Here is an 18,619-nt window from a genome sequence, read left to right on the forward strand (position 1 = left end):
AGAAGACAGAGTCAAAGGTGAACAGTGGGAGCCAAGGACAGATTCCCTGGGAGGTTGCCTGAAGCTCTGAGTCAGACATCTCTAGGAGTCCTACTGAGAGCAGCCGCTGAGTAAACACACAAGAATAGACAGCAGCAGCAAGATAGGGACGGATCAGGAGACAAAGAGCTTTGGGCAGGGAAGGGGCCAGACACCTGTCTCTACAACACGGCCCTAGCTTTTCAGTGTAAAAGCAGATTCCCAGGAAGCCACAGAGTGCAACCTCAAGACCCCCACATGTTAGAGTCAGGTTCACCTAGAGCCTTGTGGTACCACTCCAAACTGTGCAAAAGAAAAGTATGAGTGAGTTGTTTAGTGAAAGGTCAGGACATATATAGCAAGAAAAGAGAGCAGTCAGTCTACAAAATCCCTGAAGCCTTCAGGAATGGGCAATTGTACCTGGTAAGTAAAAATCCCAGTGTTGGGGCTGTAGAGATAGCTCAGCAGTTAAAAGAGAGCTGACTGGTCTTGCCAAGGACCTGGGTGAGTTCCCAGCATCCACATGATGGCTCCTAGCCATCTGTAACTCCAGTTGGACACAATCCAATGCCTCTTCTGACCTCCAAGAGCTTCTGAACAAATGTGGTGCACATACACACACTCAGACACACATATATGCACATAAAATATGTAGTTTTTGGTGTGCAGCTTTGGCGTGCAGCAATAGTCCAGCATTTACAAGGTCCTAGGTTCAGTCTCCAGCACTACAGGAAAGAGCTCAGGACCCATAAGAACCCCAGTACCTTAAATAAATGAATGAATGAATGAATGAATGAATGAATGAATGAATAAATAAATAAATAAATAAATAAATAAATAAATAAATAAATAAATAAATAAATAAATAAATAAATAAATAAATAAATAAAGTTAGTGCCTCCCTGTTTGTGTTAGGAGAAAGAATGAGCAAATACAGAAGATGCACAAAAAGAATTTATTCTCTACGAGATCACCTCCCTTTTCCAGCTGGTCTTGCATATTTATATCAAGTGTGTTCATCATCTACACACTGTTTCACAACCTTTCTTTGCATGCAAAATACAAGTGGGTTTTACTGGAGCTGGTAAACACACACCTTGCATAAGCATTAGAGGTGCCAAAACTTACAGTTTAACATAGTGCATTAAACAAACCCCTCACTTTAGGCTGTTTGGGACTGATGATATTTATGGTCTTTTAGTGTTTATGAAAACCTAGTAAACCAAAATGGAAACAGTTGTATTTCTCAACTTACTTTACTCGGGCAAATTTCTAAAAGATAGGTTACTTAGTTAAAAGAGATGCATTTTTAAGACTTGCTGGGGTCCTTTGCCAGTTGCCCAGCACAAGCTTTACTTTCCAGCCAGCTGCCTACAAATGTGTTTACTTGCTCTGACTTTCAACCATGTCTTTGTCACGTTTCACACTGTTTTCTGTTGATTTACATGTCTTAGCACTAGGGAAACAAACTACATTTGTGAGTATTCTGAATTTTCAATATGAAAGAAGTAAAATGAATAAGCCTTGCTGAGTGGCAAGATGTGAGGTGGAAGAAAGCAGAGCATGGGATTCACGCCCTGGGGTGAGCTGGTCTCTGGCAATTGGCATCTGAAAGAGGCAGTAATGGGCTGGATGTGGTGGTTCATGCCTGTAATTCCAGCACGATGAGGTAATTGCAGACTGAAGTAGGATTACCCTCAGTTCCTGGTCAGCCTGGGCTACAGTTTAAGACCTTGTTTTAAAAATCAAAGAGGGGTGGAAAGAGGGAGAGGAAGGAAGAGAATAAACATCAGGAGTGGGAAAATGTACAAGCAAGTTTAGGCAATGATGCTCTGGACAAGGGAGGCTTGAGGCATTAGAAGGAATATGGTGGGGATGTTCAGTGAACAATTTCATACCCAGGGGCTGGGAAGTCAGGCTCACGTGAACTCAGGGCTGGAGGCAGGTCTGTAACTCAGCACACAATCCGCTAAAGAGCCTGGTGAGCTGCATAGGGGTCATGAGTGGAGGAGCAGTGGGTCTCACAGACCAACCCACAGAGCAGAAAGACTAGGAGGGAATCAGCCTTCAAACGCAAATGTCATCCATTACAGTTAGCAGGAGCTTTTTATTTTTAATTTAAATTTTTTTTTCATTTTACATACCAACCACAATGTCCTCTTGTTCAGCTCCTCCCCCATCTCACCCCCCATCCATTCCTCAGAGATGGTAAGGCTCCCATGGGAGTCAACAACATCTGGCACATCAAGTTGAGGCAGAACCAAGCCCCTCCCCGCTGCATCAAGGCTGAGCTAGGTGTCCCTCCATAGGGAATGGGCTCCAAAAAGCCAGATCATGCACCAGGGATAAATGATGGTCCAACTGCCAGGGGCCCCACAAACTGCCCAAGCCACACAACTGTCACCCACATTCAGAGGGCCTAGTTCGGATCAGTTCTCTACCCTGAAGTATAAATAGTAGTGAAAGGGGATTCTTTGACTTAATTATTTTTTACTATGGTAGATAAATTTCAGTATAAAAATAAGAGACTTTAATGCTTTAAATGTGACTCAATTTCCTAAATGTCACTTTCCTCATTTTAATGACCTCAGTGCTAAGGACCAACAGTGGGGTTATGTGGGTGAAGAAATTCAGCATCCCTCAACAACCTGTTCTAGTTTGTGAGTCCATTCAATCTTACTCAATAGCTTATTTTGGCACTGATCACGTAATACATCACCAAAGCAGCTAAGGAAAACGTACAAAGTACTATCAGGTAGGTAGCAATCTACCATGTATGTAAAGTAGATGCTGTGCTGCATTCCAAAGGAAGTACAAATAAACAAATCCCAATACATGAAGAACTAGGTAAGCACAGGAAATCACTCTTGAACTGTACCGAGCTATAAAACACAGGGTCCTGGAACTCGTGTTTCATTCTCCTCTGTGCCTCTGCCTCCTTAGGAAGTTTTCTTCCTTAAAAAAGAAAACAGTACACACCTTTAATCCCCATACTAGGAAGACAAAGGCAAAGGGATCTCTATGAGCTACAGGGCAAGCAGGTGTGCACAGTGAGTTCCAGGCCAGCCAAGGCTACATAGTAAGACCTGACTCAAAACAAACAAAACCAAACATGAAACAAAGACAGACACTGGTAGACTTCATAAGCTTGCTGGGCTCCCTTAGCAATTTACTGCTATAGCCCAGGATGCTTTAACTCAGACATGTACTTCTTCACAGTTCTGGGGACTAGAAATCTGACAACACAATGCAGGGAAGCCCAGTCCCTTCCAAGGCCTTTGCCTTTGGCTTACAGGTGTTAGTCAGCCTCTCCCTTTCTTCCCTGGCCAAGCATCTCTGCAGATCTGTGTCCCTATCTCCTTCTCACAGGGATATCAGTCATATCAGATTAGAACTCATCCATGTGACCTCATCTGACCTGGGTCCTCTAAAGACTTTATGTCCAAATACAGCCACGTTCTTAAGCTCAGGGAATTTCAACATAAGAATTTGAGTGAGACACCATTCAGTCCCATAACATGTGTTAAGAATTCAATGAAAAATTCAAAAGAAATCAGTAGCTCTTAACTCCACAGTTCCCGTTAGAGGGCTCCTTGAAGGCCCTGGAGACTAAGGAGCTTGAAATGGGCCAGGCTTCTGTCAGGTCATAAAAGGGGCACAGATGTGGCCCTTAAACACTGAAGTCAGAGCTCACAGAAGCCCGCCTGAGGTGGAAAAGCGGCCGGAAAGAAGCCATTCCTAGCCTGGCTCTGGGCGGTGAAAGGAGTGGGGCAGCAGGTGCCTACTGTGCTGTACCTGGAGTTGAGGGCTGCCAATACGAATGTGGTCTGTGGAATATGAGGCAGGACTACCAGCTCATCTCTTCTGTGAGTACTCCCTGGAATAAGCTCTGCTGCTGCTACAAGACAGGAGAACCTACCTGATGTCTCCACACTAGGGAGCCTCCTCCAGTCAAGGTGGTGCCTGCAATAGAGAAATGATTATCATGGATTCTATGGGCCCTCGGTGCCCAGGCAGTGTAATCCAGGGCTGGGGCTCATCCTGTGCCTTCAGTTTGTCAGCAGCATTCGTAAAGGCCCAAACGAGGAACACCCAGGAAGCAGGTCAGCTTAGCTTTAGTGTGCCTGCTCAGAAGAGTCTCATTCTCAGTAAGAAACACAGAAAGTAGAAAATCAGATGTTCCCAGAAGCCTGCAGGAAGCTTTTGTGGCTGCTGTATCAAAGCAGCACACACATGGCAGCAGTGGTAACTTAATCTACACTGTCCTAAAGGCCTGAAGTTCATAGTTCAGGCAATGCTAAGGTCACTCACTGCCTTGAAAGGGCCTGGAGAATGGCTACAATTTAAAATGCATGAGTTCCATTGTACCTCTTTTTTGGTCATCAAAACAATGGGAAACACAGAGTCTCACTACAGTTAACAATCTCAACAAACACCAGTCATGTCTCAATGAAGAATTTAACTGAGAAACTGAAATTGCACACACTGTACAAAAATACTGTTACCTTTTCCTCTGGTTTTAAAAAATAAACAAAGCATAAGCAGCTCAATGGGTTATTAACGTATCTCAATTAGACACTGACTTCACAGGTATTTTAAAATGAGACATTGACTCCATAGGTATTATAAATAGTAAACAATTTAGGCTAAAGGAAACTTGGTCCTGTGTTTCATTTCTTTTCAGAACTTTCACCTATCTTTATAACTTAAAAAAAATAATTCCTTATGTAGAAAAAAAACAAAAACAGTTACTACACTGAGACAACCTTACTGTTTCCATTTGAAAGGAAACTACTACTCCAATTTAAGTATAGGAACTAATCAATACTTCAACTAATGGCAACTTCAAACTTATTATCAGGATAGAAATAGGGTCTAACAGCTTTATAGAAGCAAAATTATTCTACTATTTTGAAATACGACAGAAATAATATCTAAGTGCAATGAATATTAGAAATACCAAGAGTATGAACAATCTTTAAAGCCTAAATGGTCATAAATAGGGAAAAAATTAAACACCTGGTAAGATTGATTGGACTTCAATTCTCACACGACTTGTTGAAAGAAAAGAGGTAAATATTCTAGTGTCTAAATAACCTTGATCAGATCAAATTTTATAAAAAAAAAGGGGGGGAGGGGATGGGGAAGAGAGGGTGAATGCAGGAGGGCAGCGGTTTCCACCATCAAATTTGTATCTCACAATATATAATAAATTTTAAATTAGAAAATGCCCTACCAGGAGTAACCAAAAGCAAACTACGATCACCCCCAAAGGCTAAACTGGGTAAAGAGAAAGTTGGTTGTTCTCATTTCTAGTTATGTTGGCCTCTTGCAAAATGACAGGCAAAATCGTACTTGTTTTTACAATTGTGTCCACATGTGTTACACTGAAAAGGATTGTCATACACGTGGCATCCCATGTGAATAGTGTAAAGGACATTGTCTGCAAAGTACGTGTCACAGTGCTGGCAATGGTAAAGAAGCTGAGAGTCCTCCATCGGCAAGGTTAGGGCCGGAGTGCTTGGCTGGCTGCTTCCAAAGATGGAGGCGCTGGTGCGGCCACTTGGCTGGCTGCTGGGCCCTGCAAATGGACTGAGGTCCCTCTGACTAAATGGTAGGAGAGGAGGCTCCAGGGCTATGGGGGAGCTCTGTGGGGCACTCCCGTGGGCAGAGGGCTCTTGAATCATGAAAAGATTTTCCTCTAGGCTCGAGTCTCCGTCAGGGGAGGCCAGGTTTTGGTTTTCAGGTGGCAACCTAGACAAGCGTCCTGCGAGAGCAGACATCTGATTCAAAGGACTGTCCACAAGCAAGAGTTCTTCGGGGTCCCTCGGCAGTCCGCAGACTGAGGCTTTATCCATAGTGTCGTAGAGGTCGTTCCGAATGTGCGGGGCCTTGCGCGTAAAATCACCGGGGTAGTCCGGTTTCTGAAGGACCACAGAAGGCGGACCGAAGGCGATGAGCAGCCCTCGTTTGCCATCCTCCGCGTTGCTTTTACCCTGCAGGCCCCCCCACGTTTTCATGCCGGTGAAGGGGGAGGCCCGGGGCCCGGTCAGCGGCAAGAGCTTGTGCCTGCGCCTTCGATGGTGGGACAGGTTGCTCCTGTAGCTGCAGCGATAGGCGCACAGCTCGCACTTGTACGGCTTCTCCCCGGTGTGCGAGCGCACGTGGGCCTCGAGATAGCGCTTGTAGGCGGAGGCGAAGGGGCAGAGGCGGCAGCGGTGCGGCTTCTCGCCCGTGTGCACGCGGGTGTGCTCCACCAGCCGCTCCGCCCTCTCGCTGGCGTAGCTGCAGCACGGGCACTGCAGCTTCCCGTCCCGGGTCCTTTCCAGGTCGCCCAGCATCAGCACCGGGGTCGCGTCCGGGGCCTCCCCGGGGTCTCCGGGGTCTCGGGCCGGGCCCGCCAGGTCCCAGGCCAGCACAGGCACCTGCCCCGCGGGGTGGCCCGCTCAGGGGCTCCCTCCACCTGCTGCCCGCGCTGCTTCCGCTCCTCCCGGTGGAGGGAAGTCACTTCCTCCCGGGCCTACTTCCGCTCCTCCCCGAGGCCGGCCTTCGCGGTGACGACGACAGACGACGGCCCCGGGCTGCCCACCCCGGGTCGCTGCACCCTTCTCTCCGCCCTCACCCCACCTCCGGGACAGCGTCGGGAGCCCCGGGGGATCCTCCGGAGACACGCGGAGAAGGAGCTCCAAAGGCCTGGCCCCTGCTCAGCCTGCGCCCACCATGTTGGCTTCTTCCCAGCTCGGGCAGACCCAAGTCTCGCGAGAGTCAGAGCTGCCCCGGGAACTGGGCAGGAGGAGGAGGAGCCGGGAGGAGGGGGCGGGGTCGGATGATGACGATGCCGCCGCTCCACACCTATTTATTGCAGGCCACGTGCAGTGCCCGTGTGTGTGCGGGCGTGGGGGTGGCTGGCTCCACGGGGAAATGTGACGGTCGGGCTCACTGTGTTGGTCAGCGCTGGACTTTATCCGCCTTTCCAGCCCAGATCACTTAGTTCCCTCGCCTTCCACGGCTCCCAGCAGCATCCTAGACTCTGGGTGCTGGGTGCAGAGCCCGGTCATGCCCGCGGTGGACCTGCGTGGGGCTTGGTGGGGTGGTGGGGATCACCGATGCAGAGAGAGGACAGCCGGGGTGGACCGTGCTGCGCACCAGCTTTGAACCAACCCCTCCTGTTCCTGACCTTGCCTGTCTGCTGCCTTCTCCCACCTCTACCCACACACCCACCCCTGGACACTCATGGTCTCGCTTCTTGATCCTCCATCCAGAAATGTTTATGGACTTCTGAGTCCTCTCTCCAATTCTCTAACTCAGCCCGCTCCCATTTTGCTTACAGCCTCTAAAAGTGCCGTGAATGTGCCCAATGCCCCTCTATTCTTTTTGTTTTTGTGTTCGTTGTTTACACCTTTTGTTAAAATTACTTTCCATCATCTCCCGGGGGCTTGGGGAGGGAATGGAAACTGTTAATTGTGTATTTGTGCCTGTGTAAATGGAAGTCCCTATAATAAGCTTTAGTGGAGGGGGGGGATGGAGGAGAGATCTAAAAAACAGTAATGATTAAACTTTATTCCCTCTCATAAGAAAAAAAAAGCTTTGTTTTAAATCCAGTCATTAAGTTTTGCTAAATAAAAGAACTCAATCAAGAGCATTCATGACCACATTTGTATTTCATCCACCCACATACATGCAGGGACTCAGAAACTAACCAAAGGACCCCGGCATAAAATAAAATGAGCTCTGACTCCTAGCGTTTGAGTGCACACCATGATGTGTAGGTTGCTCAGGCACAAATGTTAACTTTACATAGGAACATAAACTGACAAGATGAATGCATGACTTTCTGTCTCCAGTCCATCACTCTGGAGTGGGGCCGCCTCTCCTGAAGTAATCTTTAGCAATGGAGGCATCCCACATTTTTAAAATGCATCGAAGTCTCTATTCATCTAAAACAAAGAAAATCGCAAGCTTGAACTTCGAGATCTCATGCTTTTTTCCAGGCCTCAGAAACATGCATCATCCACTAAAGTACTGGTTCTCAACTTTCCTAATGCTGCCACACTTCAATACAGCCCCTCAACAGTGACCCCAACCATAACATTATTTAGTTGCTACCTCATAAATGTAATTTTGCTACTATTATGAATTGTAATATAAATATCTGATAGGTGGGATATCTGACATGCAACCCCTGTGAAAGGATCATTCAACCCCCAAAGGGGTTGTGACCCACAGGTTGAGAACTATGGTCTTAAAGGACTATTCCCTATCTCAGATTAGACATTCAGGGAATGAGAGGACCATCAGTTCTCAAAGACTGGTACACCTGTGGCTGGTGGGATGAACTGGGCTTTGTCCCTTACCTCTGGTCCTCACCATCCCATTTCCTGAAGCAGAAGAGTGTGTGTGTGTGAGCCCCTGCCTGCTTCTGCTCAGAACCGGCTTTGGTGTTTGTGGTGTTTTGAATGAAAATGGCCCCCATTGGCCTATAGGGAGCAGATCTATTAGGTCCTCTGGGTATATATTATAAACTTCAGCTTAGTATTTTTATGAAACTCCTGAGTGTGTGAACGAGTGGGTCTCTGATTCTCATGCCTATTGCTCATATCTTAGATGGTCTTTTAATAAAAAAAAAAAAAACAAAAAAAAAAACCAGGGCCAGATAGCAGGGTGAAAGCTGAAAGATCAGAGAAGCAGAACAGCCAGCCACTAGATCTTACCTCTATGAAACCTTCAGCCTGTTTCCTCCCACCCTATATATTCTTCTCTGCCCTTCCATATAACTTCTTGGGATTAAAGGCATGTGTGCTTCCCAAGCAAAGGCATGAGATCTCAAGTGCTGGGGTTAATGGTGTGTGCTACCACTGCCTGACCTCTATGTCTAATCCAGTGGCTGGCTCTGTCCTCTGGTCCTCAGGCAAGTTTATTAGGGTACACAGTATATCACCACATGTGCCTTCTCTTGGGACTCTTTTCCTTCTGTTGGGTTGCCTTGCCCAGCCTGGATGTGATGGGTTTTGTTTTATTATATTTATCATAAACATGACAAAATGAACTATAATAAGATAAAGAAGCTGTGATAAAGTATTATGACTAAGGTAACTCACAGAAAGAAGGGTTTATTTGGGCCTATGGTTTCAGAGGTTAGAGTTCATGATGGTGGTTGTAGATTAGGCAATAGGAGCAGGAGGCTGAGGGCTTATGTCTTGAACCACAAGAGCAAAGCAAAGAGAATGAACTGGAAATGGTGTGAGTCTTTTCCACCTCTAGTGACATATTTCCCCCAGTAAGGCCACACCTCCTCATCCTTCCTAAAATAGTTCCACCAACTGGGAACCTGGTGTTATAGTCTCAACTGCCTGAGACTATAAGGAACTTCTCACACCCAAACCACCGCATTCCATGCTCTGGCCCTCATCGGCCTGGTGACTATATCACAGTGCAGAACACATAGTCCAACTTCAAAGTCATCGTCAGCCTTTCACAGTCACAACACTGGTTTTAAATCCAAACTCCTTTCTGAGACTCAAAGCAATCTCTTAATTATCACCCCCTGTGAAATCAAGAGGCAAATTACATACTTCCAACAGGAAGTGGCACAGAATCTACACTATTGTTCCAAAAGGGAGGGATAGGGGCATAAGGAGGAAACACTGGACCAAAGCAAGGCAGAAACCCAGCAGTCAAATCCCAAATCCCATAGCTCCATGTCTGAAGTCAAAAGGCTTAGAGCGCTCTCCCTCAGGCTAGTTCCTTAACAGACATCCCACAGCTCTCCAGGGCATCACAGGTTTCACTTTCACAGCCTCATGCAATGGCCTCTCAGGACCTCTTGCTCTCAGGTTTTCACACAAGGACACCACTGCCTGATATGTCTTGTCATCGGCAGCCCTCTGAAGCCATGGGGAAAGATCCCATGACCCCTTCTCTTTTATGACTCTAAAACTAGCACCATGTGGACAAAACGGCTGGGTTCAGCTACCAACTTGGGATGGACCCAGGCTCCTTTGAATCATATTAGCATCAAAATGCCTTCTGCTGTCTTTCAGGAGCTCAGCTAGGTAGGATCTTCCCCTGAGGGTGCCTTCCCTTCTATTCTTATGTAGATCAGTACTTTGTTTATGGGTGACAATATTCTCACAGTCAGTCTCTCCTCCAGTGGAAGCTTCCCTGTAACACCAAGCTTGCTGGTGTGCTGTTCTTTTCTTTCAAAACTGTCTATAGTTTTTCATTTCTTTCTGCCCTACCTGTTCTTTTTCATTGGAGACCTGCATAAGAGCGATCACTAATAAACACATGACAGAGTCCCTATTACGGCATCTTAGACTCTCTTCTGCCAAAGATATTAGTCCATTACTTTTAATTTTTTAAGAAAGGGTTTATTTTATTCTAGGAGTATGGGTGTTTTGCATGTATGTGTGTATATGTGTGCGCCTCTTGCCAGCCGGAGGTCAGAGGAAGGTGTTGAGTTGTGGTGGTATTGTGTTCCCCAAAATATTGTGTACCCTAATAAACTTATCTGGGGTCAGAGAACAGAAAAGCCACTAAATACTTAAGATAGGCAGTGGTAGCACATGCCTTTAATCCTAGCATTCCAGAGGCAGAAACCCATGTGTTCAAGGATACAGCCAAGCATGGTGACTCACGCCTTTAATCCCAGAAAGCGAGCCTTTAATCCCAGGGAGTGGTGGTAGAAAGCAGAAAGGTATATAAGGCATGAGGACCAGAAACTAGCAGCATTTGGCTGGTTAAGCTTTTGGCTGGTTAAACTTTTAGGCTTTCGAGCAGCACAGTTCAGCTGCAATTCATTCTGGATGAGGACTCAGAGGTATCCAGTCGGAGGAAACAGGATCAGCTGAGAAGCTGGCCAGGTGAGGTTAGCTGTGGCTTGTTCTGTCTCTCTGATCTTCCAGTTCACCCCAATACTTGGCTTGAGATTTGTTTTTATTAATAAGAACTTTTAAGATTCCTGCTACATTGAGTCCCCTAGAACTGGAATTACGGTTCCCATGTAGGTGCTGGGAACTGAACCCAGTTTTGAATCTCTGCAGAGACAAGTGCTTTTAAGTGCGGAGCCATCTCCCCAGCCCCAAGCTAATTGTCATTACATTTAGCCTCAGGTAAGTTCTTAGGACATGAGTGGAAAGCAGCCACAATCTTTGTCAAAAATACCACAGAACGGGTCTCTAACTCAGTTGCTAGCCAATATTGCTTCTCTCTGAACCCTCTTGAGCGGAGTCTCCACAGTCAAAATTGTCCTAGGCACTGACTCCCAGGCTTCCATTAGGATGTCCCATTAAGTCCTGCTTTCTGAGTCCAAAGACCCAAAGTCTTCCCCATCCCCAGGTCAAAAGCAGCACAGCCAGGGCTGTCACCACGGTAGTTCCACTCCTGCTACCAACTTCTTCTGTCTTAGTTACTTTTTGTTGATCCACGACCAAGGCGACTTAGAGAAGGAAAGGCTTATTTGGGATGCAGCTGCAGAGGATCAGAGTCTACAAATGGTGGAACGAGACATGGCAGCGGGAACGGGCTAAGCTGAGGGCTCACCCCTTGAACCACAGGCAGGAGAGTGAACTGGGAATGGTGCATGTCTCTAAACTCTCAAGGTCCAGTGACACACTGCCTTCAGCAAGGCCACACCTCTTACGACTTCCCATGCAAGAGCACCAACTATGGACCAAATGTTTACATGCCCAAGACTATGAGCACATTTTGAAAATAATGCTCAAATTTACCCTCAGCGAGAAAATATACAACTAGGCTGAGCCATCCGATGTCTCACTCATCTACTCAGGGGAAAAAAAATCCAAGTTGGACAACTTGCTGCTCAGACCAGCTGTGGGAAGGGTGGTATGGTCTTGGACTGGCTGGAGTGTCTAACCGTATTCCAAAGTGAAGTTGCCAGCTTGCACATCTACCAGATCTGCTACAGCTACATCACCTGTCAGTGGGTCCCAGCTGTCCACAAGCACAAGGACTGCTTTGACAGAAGAAAGCAAGACAGATACGCAGTTAGCGTTGGGAGATTGAACAAACAAAGCCGCAGGATTCCTAGTTAGAGTTTCAGATAAATAACACAATGTTTTGGTATAAATATGTCTCATATATTGTGTAGACTCAATACAGTATTTGCAACATGATTATGCTAGAAATAAATCATTGTTAATCTGGAGTCAAAATTGAGTGTTCTATAGTTTACCTTCGAAGTCTGTAAATGCCTAGAGCTGCCAAGAAGCATGGAGTCATGGAGCGGAGCATTATCATCCTGACAGCTTGATTTCAGGAACCCCATTACTTAGCAACCACACACTTTGTTTTTTTTCTTTATGTGATTCTGTGCACACTACCTGGAAAGTCCAGCTCTTTGTGAAGAATAAATGGAAGAATTAAATGTCAGATTTTCCTTCCTGGACTTTGTTTACACAAGTGGGTGTGTCTGCACTCACAGATTCTCACATGACTTGTCGCCTTCTGTGAATGCAGTGGTCTGGGTGACTTCTCTATAACCAAGCCCCAGGTCAGCAGAAGCCCAGAGGAATAATAACAGGCCTTGTTTGTCCCGGCTGGTGAGATCCTTGATCACGGTCACCAGATTATAGAAAGATCGAGCTTTGGTGGGGTCAAGAGCCCCCAAGCTTCCCCTGAGCCCAACCAAGGAGGTTGCCTTACTTAGGTTTTAAATCCTATGTTGAAAAATCTGCTTTGTGGTGGACATGGTGGCTTCCAGCCGAAAGCAGGCTCTGTCTTTGTGGTTTCTGTGGTTTTCTTCTCCTTTATTTGTCTATTTGGGCACATGTGAGTCAGACTAGACTCAGCCCTGGTTCAAACGCTGGTGAACTGTGAGCAAAACCTGTCTGTTCTATGTTGAGCTTTAATATACTATGCACGCTTCTATTGGATGGAAAAAATACCATTCACTTACATGAGCAGAGTAAGGCAGGCATGATGGCAGTCTTGTGATGGGTGTAGTGACCCCAGGCAGTAGGGTCTGCAGCAGAGAGGGAGGGAGGGCTTAACTTCAGAGGCAGCAAGGAAAGTGGGGGGACTATGAGTCAAGAAGATAGGCATAGGAAGAAAGTAGAAAACGCTGGAGCAAAACCTCCTAAAGTGGGGGGCAATATGAGCAAGGTGCAAAATATGCACACGAAAATGTAACAATCAAACCTCTCTTTTGTGTAATTTCTATAAAAACGAACAACAAACAAACCTCAAGGGAGCTCAGGCTCTCCTTTGCCACATGTGGAGGCCACAGCCTGAAATCACCATCTTTGACGCAGGTTCTCAAGAGACACTGCATCTGCGGGTCCCTTGATCTTGGACTCCTCAGCCCCCACAACAGTGAGCAAAACACTTTTTTTTTTTTTTTTTTTTAAAGATTTATTTATTTATTATGTATAGTGTTCTGCTGCCATGTATCCCTGCCCACCAGAAGAGGGCACCAGATCTCATCGTAGATGGTTGTGAGCCACCATGTGGTTGCTGGGAATTGAACTCAGGACCTTTGGAAGAGCAGCCAGTGCTCTTAACCGCTGAGCCATCTCTCCAGCCCGAGCAAAACACTTTTAATCCTGATAATTCCTGTTTGAGGCAGGGCGCACTGTGTAGCCCTGACTAGCCTGGAACTCACTGTGGAGACCACACATGCCTCAAACCCAGAGATCTGTCTGCTTCTACCTCCCAATCACTGGAGTAAAGATGTGAACCATCACACTTGGCAGATAAGTGTGTCAAAGGACAGAGATCTGTCCCTAAGGAGCAGAGTAAAGGTTAATGGGGAGAAAACGACAATGACAAGGCTTGAGAGGCAGACGGATGCAGCTCGATCTGTATGACAGGATTCATGCTAAAGGCAGGCTACCTGGGCTATAGTCCAAGGGGAGAACTGTATCTCTTCAAATGCTCTCTTAGTTAGGGTTTCTATTGCTGTGAAGAGACACCATGACCACAATAACTCTTACAAAGGAAAACATTTAACTGGAGCTGGCTTATAGTTCAGAGTTTAGTCCATTATCATCATGTCAAGAAGCATGGTGGCATGAAGCATTTATCTAAATTTTTTTTTCTAAATTTTTTATTATTAATAAAAATGTGAGAGTCAAATATCGGGGTAAAAGCCTGATTGACCAGAGAAGTGGCAGAGCAGTGACCACTGACCTCTTCTCACCTTCCTTGATCCAAAAGGGCCCAAAAATCTTTCTAAACTCCTCCCTACTACTTCCTGTGTCTCTCTACACATATCCTGGGTCCTCCAAAATCTCTATGGCTAGTTCTGACCTACTAATTGCCAATGCTACCCCCTGACTGTGGTGGTTTGAAAGGAAACGGCCTCCCAAGGGAGTGGCACTATTAGGAGGTGTGGCCTTGTTGGAGGAAGTGTGTCACTGCAGGGGCCGGCTGTGAGCTTTCTTTTTCTCAAGCCTTCCTCAGGGTGATTGTCAGTCGACTTCCTGTTGCCTCTGAGTCAAGATGCAAGGACTCTCAGCTCCAGCACCACATCTGCTTGCACGCTGCCATGCTCCCCGCCATGATGATAACTGACTGAACCTCTGAAACTGTAAGCAAGCCACGTAGATGAAATTCTAAACGGTCTTATTAACTAAGAAACACAGAGCCAAATGCAGAGTTAAAAGCCCAAGAGATCAGAGCACTAGGGAAGCCTTTAGCTTACCACTCACTACCGTCCTTCCCCTCAGAGAGAGACCTTCTCTTGTGTGACCTGTCTTTTTATTGCCTTTCTGTTCTACCTTCTCATTGGCTCTAAACCCAACCACATGATTTCCTTGTCACTGCCTGTCTATACAGACCTCCAGGTCTCTATGGTTTGTACTGAGATTAAAGGTTCGAGTCACCACTTGGCTGTGTCCTTGACCACACAGAGACTCTGCCAGCCATGTGATCGGGGATTAAGGGCATGTGCCACCACCAACCCGGACTTCTGCTATGGCTTGCTTTTTAGCTCTAACCCCCAGGCAACTTTATTTATTAACATACAAATAAAATCACATTTCAGCACAAATAAATTATCACCATATTTCCCCCTTCTATTCTAATAAAAAGAAAAAAGGAAAAAAGTTATAAGAAAAACTATATACAAAAGTACAATAACTATATACAATATATACAAGCAATAAATACTTAAACAATGTCTAGTCCATTTGCATTTGACAAACTCAGAGAAAATAATTCCATTATCTATCCTATTTTGGTGAGTCCAGAATGTACCTGATTTACTTTCTATCCTAACTTATATTACTAACAGAAAACTATCTTATGATGTCTTTCAAATTTATACATTTATACCTCTTTAGTGAGTTTCTTTTCTGAAATTCTTAACAAGGAAAACTATAACTATCTAATCTTTAACTGTAACTATCTAATCTTTAACTATAACTATCTAATCTTCAACTCCCTCAGAGACCCAAGAAGGAAATAATATTACCTAAAAAACCAGGAAGTGCATGCAAACAGCATCCAAAAAAAATGTGAGTTGACAGAAATAGCCAGGTGCCTGGACAGTCACGGGGGTTTCTCCACAACATTGGGGCATCATCTTCAGCTTATAGGTTTGGCATATCTGACAGACTCATTTGTGAAGTAGGATGTACACAAGGCCAACAGTTCGACCTCACATTTGGTGAAAGTAGTCCAGAAACACCTGAATTCCACTAGTGTCCTGTCATGATTCAGGGTTTTATTTTATTTTGTTTATTTATTTATTTTCATTTATTTATTTTGGTTTTTCAAGACAGGGTTTCTCTGTGTAGCTTTGCGCCTTTCCTGGAACTCACTCTGTAGCCCAGGCTGGCCTTGAACTCACAGAGATCTGCCTGCCTCTGCCTCCCAAGTGCTGGGATTAAAGGTGTGTGCCACCACCGCCCGGCCAGGGTTTTAAATTCTGGAAATTGTTATTTTGGTTTCAACAATTCTCACTCATATAAACTCTCCTCTTTCTCGCTAATTAGACTCCTGGCCTTGATCTGGAAGTGGTGGGAATGGGGGGTGGTCTGAGGAGAAGGGGAGGGGGCAGGAAGGGGGAGAACAAGGGAATCTGTGGCTATTATGTAGAACTAAATAGTATTGTAAAATAAATAAATAAATAAATAAATAAATAAATAAATAAATAAATAAATAAATAAATAAAAATAAAATAAAATAAAAAAATAAATTCTGGAAATTGTTGATGTTTTTTAATCCAGCTGTCCATTCTTCTTGGCTTGTGTGTGTGTGGCTTCATCTCTGGCATTCCATTCTTCTCGGCTTGTAGGTGGCTTCATCTCTTTTATTAAATGCCAGTCTACCACTGACAGGTTAGACTCTGTCAGCTTAGTTACTCTTTCAAAAATAACTGTTTCAGCTGCTGTTCAGTTGAGATAACCCTAACTACAAAGCCACCTCAATGAAATGTTTAATTTATAAGAGTTGCTGTGGTCATGGTGTCTCCTCATAGCAATAGTAAACCCTAACTATGACATTAATTCAAGGTTAAACTTTATTAACAGTCTCACAGTGTCACTGTGCCATCAAATATCCTGCAACTGTGGCATGCAGGCAGCCCTGGTGCTGGAGAGGGAGCTGAGAGTTCTACATCCAGATCACCAGGCAGCAGGAAGAGAGAGACATTGGGCCTGGCTTGAGCATCTGAAACCTCAGAGTCCACCCCTAGTTGCACACTTCCTCCCACAAGGTCACACCTCCTAATAGAGCTACTCCCTGTTGGGCTCCCTCCCACCCCCTCCCCACCCCCCCACCCCTCCACCACCACCACCCCCGAGACAGGGTTTCGCTGTGTAGGTTTGGTGCCTGTCCTGGATCTCGCTCTGAAGACCAGGCTGGCCTTGAACTCACAGAGATCTGCCTGGCTCTGCCTCCCGAGTGCTGGAATTAAAGGCATGTGCCACTGCCACCTGGCTGGGGAATATTATTTTAAGGTGTGTTACTTTTGCTTATGTTGCATTTGTTTAACTCTGTGAAGCTGTGTTACTGTGCCTGTCTAGAACATCTGATGGTCTAATAAAGAGCTGAATAGTATCGAGGCAGGAGAAGGGATGGGCAGGGCTGCCTAGAAAGAATTAGTAGAAGGAAAAATCTGGGAAAAGAGAGATCTAAGAGCAAGAGGAGGAGGATATCAGGGGCCAGGCACTCAGCTACACAGCAAGCCATGAAGTAAGAAACAAAGAAAGATATACAGGAATAGAAAGAGATAAGAGCCCAGAGGCCAAAGATAAATGGGATAATTTAAGGAAAGCTGGCTAGAAATAAGCCAAGCTAAGGCTGGACATTTATAATTAAGAATAAGCCTCTGTGTGTGATATATTTGGGAGCTGGGTGGACCCCACCCAAAAGAGTAATAAATAACAACAACAACAACAACTCCCTATGGGCCTGTGGGGGCCATTTTCACTCAAACTACCACAGATACCCAGGGTGATGGAATGATAAAGGGTGGGGCTCCTAGGGCTAAGCTGACTTGTCAGCATTGGAAAATGCAGAAAATAACACAAAGGCCTGTAGCTAGAGTTTTCCTTTGTCACCCGCCAGTCCCACAGCTGCTCAGACCCAACCAAGAAATCACAGAGACTTTCATTGCATACAAACTGTATGGCCGTGGCAGGCTTCTTGCTAACTGTTCTTATAGCTTAAATTAATCCATTTCCATAAATCTATACCTTACCACGTGGCTGGTGGCTTCCCGGCGTCTTCACATGCTGCTTGTTCTGGCAGCGGCTGGCAGTGTCTCCCTCTGTCTACCTGTTCCCTCCTTTCTTCTCTCTGTTAGTCCTGCCTATACTTCCTGCCTGGCCACTGGCCAATCAGTGCTTTATTTATTGACCAATCAGAGCATTTGACATACAGACCATCCCACAACAAAGGCCCCAAAATCAAGTCCCCAGTATGAAAGAAAAGTCCAGAAGAGCTTGTTGAAGTTGGCTTAGGCTAGGAAAGGATCTTTATCCACACACTCATCCCATTCGGAGGTCCTTACAAAGGCAGATCTTCCTTCAGTTTAGTGTTTGATTGATTAATTGGTTAAGACAACAGTTCCTTATAGAGCCCAGACTGGCTCCTCACTTGCCATTCTCCTGACTCACGATAAGGTATGTTTGTGTTGAGACTGTCCTACCCACATCATCTTTGCTGTGAGGAACATATCTGAACTCAGTCACAAAGCACGTAAACACACAAAACAAGGTCCGGAGACTCAGATTCAAGGACAAGCTGTTAAGAGTCTGGTAGGGAAATGGAAGGTTGTAATGGGAAGAGAGAGCAGGCAATAACCACAAATCACCAAACCACTACCTTTGTGGGCAGCTGAGACCTCATCCTGCAAGAGGGACTAGGAAGGAACAAAACTTGCCTGGGAGTCACCCACCCGGGGGAGGCAGGGAAGAGCAACGAGCTTGGAGCTTAGCATGCTTGTAGGACAGGGCTCCTCCCAAGCTGAGGATGTCATCCTGGCAGGATAGTAGAGTGTGGACTGAGATACAGAGGCGGTATTTAGAGACCACTGGACCTCAGTGGAGAACCTTGGATTAAAGAGAGCTGGCCGCTCGGGAGGGCTTCATAAATAAGGAATAATGTACCACTCTAGGATGGAAAGAAAGAGCAT

The 18,619-nt window shown here is 45.7% G+C and overlaps 1 pseudogene across 1 annotated transcript; it reads right to left on the minus strand.

Moving 5' to 3' along the window:
- Window positions 1-939: 939 nt before the first annotated feature.
- Window positions 940-6,636, minus strand: LOC102921182 (zinc finger protein Pegasus pseudogene; annotated as a pseudogene). Its single transcript, XR_013045436.1, has one exon. The product of XR_013045436.1 is annotated as a zinc finger protein Pegasus pseudogene (transcript).
- Between the last annotated feature and the right edge of the window lie 11,983 nt (window positions 6,637-18,619).

This window comes from Peromyscus maniculatus, chromosome 17 (assembly GCF_049852395.1).
Source record: "Peromyscus maniculatus bairdii isolate BWxNUB_F1_BW_parent chromosome 17, HU_Pman_BW_mat_3.1, whole genome shotgun sequence".
NCBI lineage: Eukaryota > Metazoa > Chordata > Mammalia > Rodentia > Cricetidae > Peromyscus > Peromyscus maniculatus.